Source organism: Balaenoptera musculus, chromosome 10, assembly GCF_009873245.2.
Source record: "Balaenoptera musculus isolate JJ_BM4_2016_0621 chromosome 10, mBalMus1.pri.v3, whole genome shotgun sequence".
Classification (NCBI taxonomy): Eukaryota; Metazoa; Chordata; class Mammalia; order Artiodactyla; family Balaenopteridae; genus Balaenoptera; species Balaenoptera musculus.
Window position 1 is genome coordinate 39,001,570 of NC_045794.1, and position 13,331 is coordinate 39,014,900.

A 13,331-nucleotide genomic window follows, 5' to 3' on the forward strand; every position below is an offset into this window, starting at 1 on the left:
CACTCCAACGTGGCAGAGCAGCATACCCCTTTCCCAAGCAGGTGTGGTCCAATATGAGGGACAATTGGGTGAGAGGGTAGAAGCCTGAGGGCAGGGCCAAGCCGGGATCTTTTCGTCTCTTGATTGAGGCAAAGAGCCAGACAGAGTGTGGCTACAGTGCAGGACACCCTATGCCAAACAACTAGCAAGACAGGATCACAACCCCATCCATTAGCACAGAGGCTGCCTAAAATCATAATAAGGCCACAGACACCCCAAAACACACCACCAGACGTGGACCTGCCCACCAGAAACACAAGATCCAGCCTCATCCACCATAACACAGGCACTACTCCCCTCAACCAGGAAGCCTACACAACCCACTGAACCAACCTTAGCCACTGGGGACAGACACCAAAAACAACGGAAACTACGAACCTGCAGCCTGCAAAAAGGAGACCCCAAACACAGTCAGTTAAGCAAAATGAGAAGACAGAGAAACACACAGCAGATGAAGGAGCAAGGCAAAAACCCACCAGACCTAACAAATGAAGAGGAAATAGGCAGTCTACGTGAAAAAGAATTCAGAATAATGACAGTAAAGATGATCCAAAATCTTGGAAATAGAATGGAGAAAATACAAGAAACGTTTAACAAGGACCTAGAAGAACTAAAGAGCAAACAAACAGTGATTAACAACACAATAAATGAAATTTAAAATTCTCTAGAAGGAATCAATAGCAGAATAACTGAGGCAGAAGAATGGATAAGTGACCTGCAAGATAAAATAGTGGAAATAACTACTGCAGAGCAGAATAAAGAAAAAAGAATGAAAAGAATTGAGGACACTCTCAGAGATCTCTGGGACAACATTAAATGCACCAACATTCGAATTATAGGGGTCCCAGAAGAAGAAGAGAAAAAGAAAGGGACTGAGAAAATATTTGAAGAGATTATAGTTGAAAACTTCCCTAATATGGGAAAGGAAATAGTTAATGAAGCCCAGGAAGCACAGAGAGTCCCATACAGGAAAAATCCAAGGAGAAACACGCCAAGACACATATTAATCAAACTATCAAAAATTAAATACAAAGAACAAATATTAAAAGCAGCAAGGGAGGGCTTCCCTCGTGGCGCAGTGGTTGAGAATCTGCCTGCCAATGCAGGGGACACGGGTTCGAGCCCTGGTCTGGGAAGATCCCACATGCCGCGGAGCAACGAGGCCCGTGAGCCACAACTACTGAGCCTGCGCGTCTGGAGCTTGTGCTCCGCAACAAGAGAGGCCGCGATGGTGAGGGGCCCGCGCACCGCGATGAAGAGTGGCCCCCGCTTGCCGCAACTAGAGAAAGCCCTCGCATAGAAACGAAGGCTCAACACAGCCAAAAATAAATAAAAATTAAAAAAAAAAAAAAGCAGCAAGGGAAAAACAACAAATAACAAGTAAGGGAATCCCCATAAGGATAACAGCTGATCTTTCAGCAGAAACTCTGCAAGCCAGAAGGGAGTGGCAGGACATATTTAAAGTGATGAAGGAGAAAAACCTACAACCAAGATTACTCTACCCAGCAAGGATCTCATTCAGATTTGATGGAGAAATTAAAACCTTTACAGACAAGCAAAAGCTAAGAGAATTCAGCACCACCAAACCAGCTTTACAACAAATGCTAAAGGAACTTCTCTAGGCAGGAAACACAAAGAAGGAAAACACCTACAATAATAAATCCAAAACAATTACGAAAATGGTAATAGGAACATAGCATAATTACCTTAAATGTAAATGGATTAAATGCTCCAACCAAAAGACATAGACTGGCTGAATGGATACAAAAACAAGACCCGTATATATGCTGTCTACAAGAGACCCACTACAGACCTAGGGACACATACAGACTGAAAGTGAGGGGATGGAAAAAGATATTCCATGCATATGGAAATCAAAAGAAAGCTGGAGTAGCAATTCTCATATCAGACAAAATAGACTTTAAAACAAAGACTATTATCAGACACAAGAAGGACACTACATAATGATCAAGGGATCAATCCAAGAAGAAGATATAACAATTGTAAATATTTATACACCCATATAGGAGCATCTCAATACATAAGGCAAATACTAACAGCCATAAAAGGGGAAATCGACAGTAACACAATCATAGTAGGGGACTTTAACACCCCACTTTCACCAATGGACAGATCATCCAAAATGAAAATAAATAAAGAAACGCAAGCTTTAAATGATACATTAAACAAGATGGACTTCATTGATGTTTATAGGACATTCCATCCAAAAACAACAGAATACACATTCTTCTAAAGTGCTCATGGAACATTCTCCAGGATAGATCATATCTTGGGTCACAAGTCAAGCCTTGGTAAATTTAAGAAAATTGAAATCGTATCAAGTACCTTTTCCAACCACAACGCTATGAGACTAGATATCAATTACAGGATAAAATCTGTAAGAAATACAAACAAATGGAGGCTAAACAACACACTACTTAATAACCAAGAGATCACTGAAGAAATCAAAGAGGAAATCAAAAACTACCTAGAAACAAATGACAATGGAGACACGATGACACAAAACCTATGGAATGCAGCAAAAGCAGTTCTAAGAGGGAAGTTTATAGCAATACAATCCTACCTCAAGAAACAAGAAACATCTCAAATAAACAACCTAACCTTACACCTAAAGCAATTAGAGAAAGAAGAACAAAAAACCCCAAAGTTAGCAGAAGGAAAGAACTCATAAAGATCAGATCAGAAATAAATGAAAAAGAAATGAAAGAAATGATAGCAAAGATCAATAAAAATAAAAGCTGGTTCTTTTAGAAGATAAACAAAATTGATAAACCATTAGCAGACGTATCAAGAAAAATAGGGAGAAGACTCAAATCAATAGAATTAGAAATGAAAAAGGAGAAGTAACCACTGACACTGCAGAACTACAAAGGATCATGAGAGATTACTACAAGCAACTCTATGCCAATAAAGTGGACAACCTGGAAGAAATGGACAAATTCTTAGGAATGCACAACCTTCCAAGACTGAACCAGGAAGAAATAGAAAATATGAACAGACCAATCACAAACACTGAAATTGAAACTGTGATTAAAAATCTTCCAACAAACAAAAGCCCAGGACCAGAAGGCTTCACAGGCAAATTCGATCAAACATTTAGAGAAGAGCTAACACCTATCCTTCTCAAACTCTTCCAAAATATAGCAGAGGGAGGAACACTCCCAAACTCATTCTACAAGGCCACCATCACTCTGATACCAAAACCAGACAAAGATGTCACAAAGAAAGAAAACTACAGGCCAATATCACTGATGAACATAGATGCAAAAATCCTCAACAAAATACTAGCAAACAGAATCCAACAGCACATTAAAAGGATCATACACCATGATCAAGCGGGTTTTATCCCAGGAATGCAAGGTTTCTTCTATATACGCAAATCAATCAACGTGATACACCATATTAACAAACTGAAGGAGAAAAACCATATGATCACCTTAATAGATGCAGAGAAAGCTTTCGACAAAATTCAACACCCATTTATGATAAAAACCCTCCAGAAAGTAGGCATAGAGGGAACTTTCCTCAACATGTTAAAGGCCATATATGACAAACCCACAGCGAATATCGTCCTCAATGGTGAAAAACTGAAACCATTTCCACTAAGATCAGGAACAATACAAGGTTGCCCACTCTCACCACTATTATTCAACATAGTTTTGGAAGTTTTAGCCACAGCAATCAGAAAACAAAAAGAAATAAAAGTAATCCAAATTGGAAAAGAAGAAATAAAGCTGTCACTGTTTGCAGGTGACATGATACTATACATAGAGAATCCTAAAGATGCTACCAGAAAACTACGAGAGCTAATCAATGAATTTGGTAAAGTAGCAGGATATAAAATTAATGCACAGAAATCTCTTGCATTCCTATACACTAATGATGAAAAATCTGAAAGTGAAATTAAGAAAACACTCCCATTTACCATTGCAACAAAAAGAATAAAATATCTAGGAAGAAACCTACCTAAGGAGACAAAAGACCTGTATGCAGAAAATTATAAGACACTGATGAAAGAAATTAAAGATGATACAAATAGATGGAGAGATATACCATGTTCTTGGATTGGAAGAATCAACATTGTGAAAATGACTCTACTACCTAAAGCAATCTACAGATTCAATCCCTATCAAACTATCACTGGCATCTTTCACAGAACTAGAACAAAAAATTTCACAATTTGTAAGGAAACACAAAAGACCCCGAATAGTCAAAGCAATCTTGAGAAAGAAAAATGGAGCTGGAGGAATCAGGCTCCCTGACTTCAGACTATACTACAAAGATACAGTAATCAAGACAGTATGGTACTTGTACAAAAAAAGAAATATAGATCAATGGAACAGGATAGAAAGCCCAGAGATAAACCCATGCACATATGGTTTATCCCTTGTCTTTGATAAAGGAGACAAGAATATACAGTGGAGAAAAGACAGCCTCTTCAATAAGTGGTGCTGGGAAAACTGGACAGCTACATATAAAAGAATGAAATTAGAACACTCCCTAATACCATACACAAAAATATACCCATAATGGATTAAAGACCTAAATGTAAGGCCAGACACCATCAAACTCATAGAGGAAAACATATGCAGAACGCTCTGTGACATAAATCACAGCAAGATCCTTTTTGATCCACTTCCTAGGGAAATGGAAATAAAAACACAAATAAACAAATGGGACCTAATGAAACTTAAAAGCTTTTGCACAGCAAAGGAAATCATAAACAAGACGAAAAGATAACCCTCAGAATGGGAGAAAATATTTGCAAATGAAGCAACTGACAAAGGATTAATCTCTAAAACATACAAGCAACTCATGCAGCTCAATATCAAAAAAACAAACAACCCAATCCAAAAATGGGCAGAAGACCTAAATAGACATTTCTCCAAAGAAGATATACAGATTGCCAACAAACACATGAAAGAATGCTCAACATCATTAATCATTAGAGAAATGCAAATCAAAACTACAATGAGATATCATCTCACACCAATCACAATAGCCATCATCAAAAAATCTACAAACAATAAATGCTGGAGAGGGTGTGGAGAAAAGGGAACCGTCTAGCACTGTTGGTGGGAATGTAAATTGATACAGCCACTATGGAGAACAGTATGGAGGTTCCTTAAAAAACTAAAACTAGAACTACCATATGACCCAGCAATCCCACTACTGGGCATATACCCTAAGAAAACCATAATTCAAAAAGAGTCATGTACCAAAATGTTCATTGCAGCTCTATTTACAATAGCCCGGACATGGAAGCAACCTAAGTGTCCATCGACAGATGAATGGATAAAGAAGATGTGGCACATATATACAATGGAATGTTACTCAGCCATAAAAAGGAACGAAACTGAGTTATTTGTAGTGAGGTGGATGGACCTAGAGACTGTCATACAGAGTGAAGTAAGTCAGAAAGAGAAAAACAAATACCGTATGCTAACACATATATATGGAATCTAAGAAAAGAAAAAAAAAATTGGTCAGAAGAACCTAGGGGCAAGACGGGAATAAAGACACAGACCTGCTAGAAAATGGACTTGAGGATACGGGGAGGGGGAAGGGTAAACTGGGACAAAGTGAGAGAGTAGCATGGACATATATACACTACCAAACGTAAAATAGATAGCTAGTGGGAAGCAGCCGCATAGCACAGGGAGATCAGCTCCGTGCTTTGTGTTCACCTAGAGGGGTGGGATAGGGAGGGTGGGAGGGAGGGAGATGCAAGAGGGAGGAGATATGGGGATATATGTATATGTATAACTGATTCACTTTGTTATAAAGCAGAAACTAACACACCATTGTAAAGCAATTATAGTCTAATAAGGATGTTTTAAAAAAAAAAACACACACTAAGAAACATGAGGCCTATTATTCCCTTCTGGAAAGTGCTCTGGAAACTTACGTTATTTTGGGGGCTTAATTAGAATCAAGAGTCCAACACCTGTAGGTCCATAATAGACTCCATTGTCAGGATTTTCATTAATAAAGTAGTTAAGTGTACTGCCCTCAAAGGAACTGCTTAAGTGATAGGCCATTTCCTTAACCCTTTTAACTCCCCTATTCCCTAGTTTCATTTGACACCTAATCTCATATGGAGAAAAAGACCATCTCAGATGCTCACCTGTGTCAGAGACTAAGCTAGCGACACCCTCTATATGGTCCTGTCTAAGGCTTATTGGGAATTCCTTCTGAAAATAGAATCTGAGTGATGAGTGATAGAGAAAATTAGGCTCATCTGCATGTGTCTAAGTACAGTGACTCTGTGTATTTTCTTGAATAGTCCCCTTTCAAATATTTTATCCCATTTCCCCCATATGGCAGCAAAATACACAAAATGTCCCAATATTTTGGCAACAAGATCACACCTTTCTGAAAGAACATATACACTTACAAAACCTCTGTCATCATTCAAAACTCAGTTTTGACTCAGAGATTAAGGCAGGAAACTTCCTTTCTCTTCAGTACAACATAGGCAGCAAGTGTAGGATAGCAAAGAGTGGGCACTACATATAAAGAAGATGGTGCACAACCAGTGGATCTCCTCCCTTAGTGTGTGTTGGATATCTTGGGATATGGTCATGAGGGCAGAATTATCACCAAGAGGACTGATTTTACTTTCAGTGTCACCTGCCTGGTAAACTAAATTTCTTTTATGCTCATCCATGTGACTGTGACATCTAGGGCACAACTCTGGTTGCCTGAAAAACAAAGTTATTAGGCAGACATCACCACTGATCCAGAAGAGGGAGTGATACTCATGGGCAGAGATGCCAGGGTCTACTGCTACAACTGAAAACTTGGAAATCGAGTGAGACTCACACACATCACACTGCCAAGCAAAGAAACCAGCAAACAACAACTGTTAAAATAAATGTGGTGTAAAAGACGTTTATCCTATTGGTTCTTACTGGGTAGTGGAATGCAGTGCTTGAATGTCCAAGCGTGGTATTGCACTTGGTTCAGAGAACAACACCACAGATTAGGAGAAGATCTGGATTATAAAGTCACAAACCCATTTTGACTTTGCCCAAGTTATTCTGCTCATGGGTCTCAGTTTCCTCACTTGTAAATAAGGAGGCATAACTGGAAAATGCTGAAGACCCCTTTCATTTCTAATATCTTGTGATCTGGATGGTCTCACAGTCTATGACACCAACGTGGCTATCCCCCCAGACTGTGAAAAAGTCACCTAGTCCAAAAATATTTCCTACAAGAAAAAACTATTTAGGATATTTGTCAAAGATGTTGACCTTTGCACATAGAAACGTGCATGTCATAACAGAAATGGTGAAGTTTTTAACTCTTACTCATTCTTTTCCAAACAAAATTTAGACAAAAGAACACAACATATTAAAAATGATACAACATAGAATTTAACCCCAGGAGTGAGGATTTGTCACAACACCAGTAAAATAATAAACAAGAATCCATTATAACAAGAAAATACGTTTTAAAAATCATCACCTCATTAGATGTTGACTTGGCATTTGTTGAAAGACAAATGTTGATTTTTTAAATTAAGACTACAAAAGTAATGAAAATTTTTTCACATGATAAAAGAGACCTCATAATTTCAGGGTTGTATCGAAAACAGAAACTACACAAGGATGCCTTCTATTTTCATGCTAATTCAACAGTATTTAAAATGCTTTCAGCGGTTTTCCAGTTCCAAAAACAGATAAATATAAAATCCCAGTAAGACATTTTATAGAAGTTGACAAACGAATAGCAAAATTCATCCAGAAAAATAGGTAAAACTTCAAAAAAAGGGTGTTGATACTGCTATTCATGTATACTTGAATTAAGTAATTAAGTAAATAAATGGCAGGTGGTAGGAGCCAAGATTCTCACTGTTGAAACAGGAGTTTGCAGATAAGTAGGGGAAGAAGACTAGAAATATCCATATGATAACAGAGTTGGAAACGTCAGTATGAACTCATGTTTAGCTAAATATAGCTACAGACAGTTACATATAGAAATATTTATAGATATGCGTATACACATGGGTGAGAATGCATACATATATTTCCTTGCTATCAACTGAGAGGGCCTGAAGCAACATATCAGTAGCAACAATCACACTGACCACTCAGATCTTGGTTTCTAATACAATTCTCCAGTAAAAGGAACCAGGGCTCCTTGGAGAAATGGCTGATTCTAGAGCTAAGACACAGAATATACAAGATCAGCTTGAAACATCTTGTAGTACCAAAGAATAGGAAAGTGCTAAAACACACACACACATGCACACACACAAAATGATGGGTGTATATCAAAGGAGCACAGGAGTCAACTGAAAAAGGTCTCAATGACCAAAGCCAGAACAATCTGAGCACCAGATAAAGTAGTACTGGATTATAGCACAAAATGTGTGAGATCATAGTGATATAAATAAATGATTGAACAGATAAAAAAATGGGGGAGAAGAAACAAATCTCCCATGTAGAATTTCAAATAATTTATGTAAATACTCTACCCTCGAGTAGGTGAAGAATAACTCCTCATTCCATAATTGTGAGCTACACATAGTGACTTCCTTCCAAAGAGTAAAGTATGAAAAAAAAGAGTCAACTTGGAGGAAAAAGAGTAACTTTACAGTGGCTAAATCTGAAAAACACTATCTGAGACACGTGACCTAGGTAACCTTCAACAGTGATAAACTTTGTTGGTAGTGTGTACTCTTGATATAACATGATGAAAATGGTACTTTACCTCTATGATCTTCCTCCCCAAAACAAATAACCCCAGTCTAATCATGAGGAAAACATCAGACAAGCTCAAATTTAGGGACTTCTTCAAAATATCTGCCCAGTACTACTCAGAAGTATCAAGGTCATCACAAACAAGAAAAGCCTGAGAAAACTGTCACAACCAAGTAAATCCTATGGTGACATGACAACTCAATATAATGTGGCATCTCTGGATAGGACCCTAGGGCAACAAAAAAAGAGGACATTATGTAAAAACTAAAGAAATCTAAATTTTAAAGTATGGAGATCGATTAATAATTTTCAATATTGTTTCATTAATTCTAACACATATTGTATTAATGTAAGATGTTAACAGGTGAAACTAGGTGCAAGGAATGTGAAAACTATACTATCTTTTTGATTTTCTGTAAATAACTACTCTAAATTTCTAAAATAACTGTTCTAAATAATAAAGTTTATTTAAATCCTAAAAGAAAAATAATAATGGTAAATAACAATTGATAGCTAGTTATATAGGTTTCTCACTGTGGTACAGGTAAAAAATTCTGAAATGCCTTTATGTATTTTAGAATTTTACAAAGGATTTGGAGACAAATAGGAGCCAAGGTTTTTACTGTTAGAAAAGAGAATACCAAATATGGAAAGGTAGAAGATAAATCTGTTTGTTTATATAATACATTTATATGAATGTGTTTATAATTATGCATAAACCCATTTTTTCCTACCTCTATCTGGTAAAAGAGTCTAGAGGCAATGACATAACAATACCAATAAGCTCACCTAGCACCCAGATCTTACTTTCTAAATACTATTTTCCATTTAAGGAACCAGAGTATCTTGAAATAAAGACTGATTCAAGGCTAGGGCAAGAAAAGTGCAAGATGAGTCTTTCTGTACTCTAAAGGGAAGTGACCAAATAATGATGAGACACAGCAAAAGGAAAGAGAAGCCAACTTGGAGGGGAACCCACTGGGCATATCTGAGACAATTTGAGCATAACAATAAATAATGATAGTAATTGATTATAATCTATTAAATAAAATAAGAACCCATGAGTCTGTACTGAGAAAGTGAGGAGAGAGACAGACAGAGACACAGAAATAGGAAGAAAGGAAAGACGCTACCTGCAGAAGAATGTAAACTAATAAAGAAGGAATGAAGGAGTTAGGAAGTTATTAAAGGATATTAAAGCTATGGGGTAAAAGTTTAATAAGGAACAAGATATTTACATAGTCTCAAACTACCTCTCTACAAATTATTGATTACAAAGGCAAAAGTAACTTTACAGTGAAGAAAGTATGTGAACACCAGGTTAAACATTTTTAGGTTTTATATATATATATATAAACACTTACAAATATATGTCTAACATCATATGTATGTAAAACTTACAAAATACACATTTATACATAATATATATTCTAACTTACAATAAAAATTTTTTTTAAGAAAACAAGCAGGATAACTTGAAGAAAACAAGAGTTAATACTTTATGTTCCTGAAATGAATTAACAATCAAACTTAACCAGAAGTTGTGAAAACTAAAGGAAAAAATAAAAACATATTTAGATTTTTTTTACATCTTATCTTTATGGTATACACATATTTTTCTCCCATAATTATGTTAATTCCATCATAATATCTAAATTTGACATGTATGTCATTTAGATTACATTCTATGTTAATTAGAGAGAATAGAAATAAGACTAATGTGGAAAGCTTGAGGGACCCAATTTGGGTTCAACATTAGAATTTTTCAATAACAAAATGCTCTGTCTTTCCTAGAAAACTAGTGGGGGCAAAAATACAAAAACAAAACATAACTACAGAGTGATCTTTCCAAAATGAAATATATTTAACTAACTCCTCAGCTTAAAGCACTTCAGTGATGCTCCATCACCCACATAATCAAGTCCAAATTTCTTTACATGGAATAAGGAATACCCGATTACCATGTGGTCCATTCTAACTTTCTGCCCTCATAATTTTCCTCACCAGTCTGTCAAAAATTATTCCACAGGCACACCAGGTTACTTTCTGTTCTTGGAGTAGGTCACATTTTTTCATTTGGGACAATGGATATATAGTGCCGTTACTCTACCCTCACTTGGAACTTGTCTCAGTTCAATTTTCCAGACCTTGGCATAACTCTTACTCATCCTTCTAGTCTATCTCACATATCACCTTCTCAAGGAAGCACTTCTTTATCTGCCAGGTTGGAATACAATTCCTAAAACACACCCTACTTACACTGATATATTTCTTATAAAGTAATGTTTTGACTGATATATTTCTTATAAAGTCATATTTTGTAGTGATTAACTCTACAGGCTCTGGGTTAGGCTCCCTTGATTTGAAATTTATCTTTGTTATTTAACAGCTGTGGAATTTTGTGCAAGTTAGCTTGGCATTTCTGGGCTTAAGCTTCCTCATCTAGAAAATAGAGATAATTATTATTATACTCATCACAGTTTTTGAGACAATTGAATGAAATAATATATGTAAATGTAATATATGATAAATATAGTTCATAAGAGGATGCCATTCTATTTTAATGTCCATAAAAGTAGACATAAATAACTTCTGGACCCCTGACACTGCTGTAATGAAACAGTTTAGTCATGTCAAAGCATTCAACATCATAGTTTCTTTAAATTCAATGTTTTTAACGGAATCTGTTTAGGAATTTTTTTTTAATATTATTAGAATAATGCCCTAGTATAAAGTGAGTGCATTGGGTAAAATTACACCCAAGGGCATTTAAATAGCAGTTCTTGGTTGTCAGACTGGGGTTGCGACAATAATTTTCTTTTTCTAACCAATACCTTATAATGGAATTCAACTGAACTCAGCACTCTTTGGCTAAACAGTAATAGTGCACCTATACATTCTGTATAGAGAACAGAAGATACTTTTGTTTTCATTTTTTATTAGTAAAAGGAAATGAGAAATTGGCAAGGATTTACTTTCCCTTCCCCCCACCTTTTTTTTTTATTGGTGACCTACAGAAAATATTTTTATATTTATGATCTGTAGAAAATTTCTAAACCCATATGTGATGCTTTTAAAAACCTATAAACAGAAGTCCACTTTTCCAAAAACATGGATTTAATACAGTGTTCTTCTCTAGGATACATCCTGCATAAATCTTGCAACCCTTGGGGCAAATCATAGGACCAGTTTTATAACAGGGAAGAACAAATCTGACTCCATATTAGATCTGTTTCTTTTACTTTAACCTTTGTATTCTATTGCCTTTGCTTCCAGTTAAGAATGTTGCCTATAGCCTGAAATATACAGGATAGCCCATTCTCAAGGCTCTGACCTTTAAGGGTGTAACATTTTTCCATTCATATAGAAATTAAAAGTTGCAGAACAGAGAATAACATTTGTCTTGTTGGAGGTTTACAGGAACATCATGACCTGATCTACAGGGACAGTTATAAGAACAAGGGATTCTGACACCAAGAAGTTTGCAACAACCAACCACACCCCTCCTTCACCTGGCCTTCAAAAACGCTTTGCAGATCCCAGTACTGGGCATATACCCTGAGAAAACCATAATTCAAAAAGAGTCATGTACCACAATGTTCACTGCAGCACTACTTAAAATAGCCAGGAGGACATGGAAGCAACCTAAGTGTCCATTGACATATGAATGGATAAAGAAGATGTGGCACATATATACAATAGAATATTACTCAGCCATAAAAAGAAATGAAATTGAGTTATTTGTAGTGAGGTGGATGGACCTTGAGTCTGTCATACAGAGTGAAGTAATTCAGAAAGAGAAAAACAAATACCGTACGCTAACACATATATATGGAATCTAAAAAAATAAAATGGTTCTGAAGAACCTAGGGGCCGGACAGGAATAAAGATGCAGACGTAGAGAATGGACTTGAGGATACGGGGAGGGGGAAGGGAAAGCTGAGACAAAGTGAGAGAGTGGCATGGACATATATACACTACCAAATGTCAAATAGATAGCTAGTGGGAAGCAGCCGCATAGCACAGGGAGATCAGCTCAGCTCAGTGTTTTGTGACCACCTAGAAGGGTGGGATAGCGAGGGTGGGAGGGAGATGCAAGAGGGAGGGGATATGGGGATATATGTATACGTATAGTTGATTCACTTTGTTATACAGCAGAAACTAACACAACAATGTAAGGCAATTATACTCCAATAAAGATGTTAAAAAAAAAAAAAAGGATGCCTGGAGACCTAACTGTAATTTCCTTAAGTCCAAACATTTGTTGAGTTGAGGCAATTCTGTGAATTAAACATGAATTCAGACTTTCCTCACCTTTCAGGTAAAATACTATTTTCAAAGAGTAAAGCATATATATTTAGAGGAAAATATACATATGGAGACCTAGAAAAGACATAGAAAGAATAGTGTTCATATAATCTGTAATGTTTCAACTTAATCTGTTTCATTATAAAATTTTTTAAAAAATGCTTTGCTGAAACCCTTTGGGGAGTTCGGGGGTTTGGGGGGGCATGAGTCACCCATTCTCCTCGCATGGACCTGCAATAAACCTTTCTCTGCTCC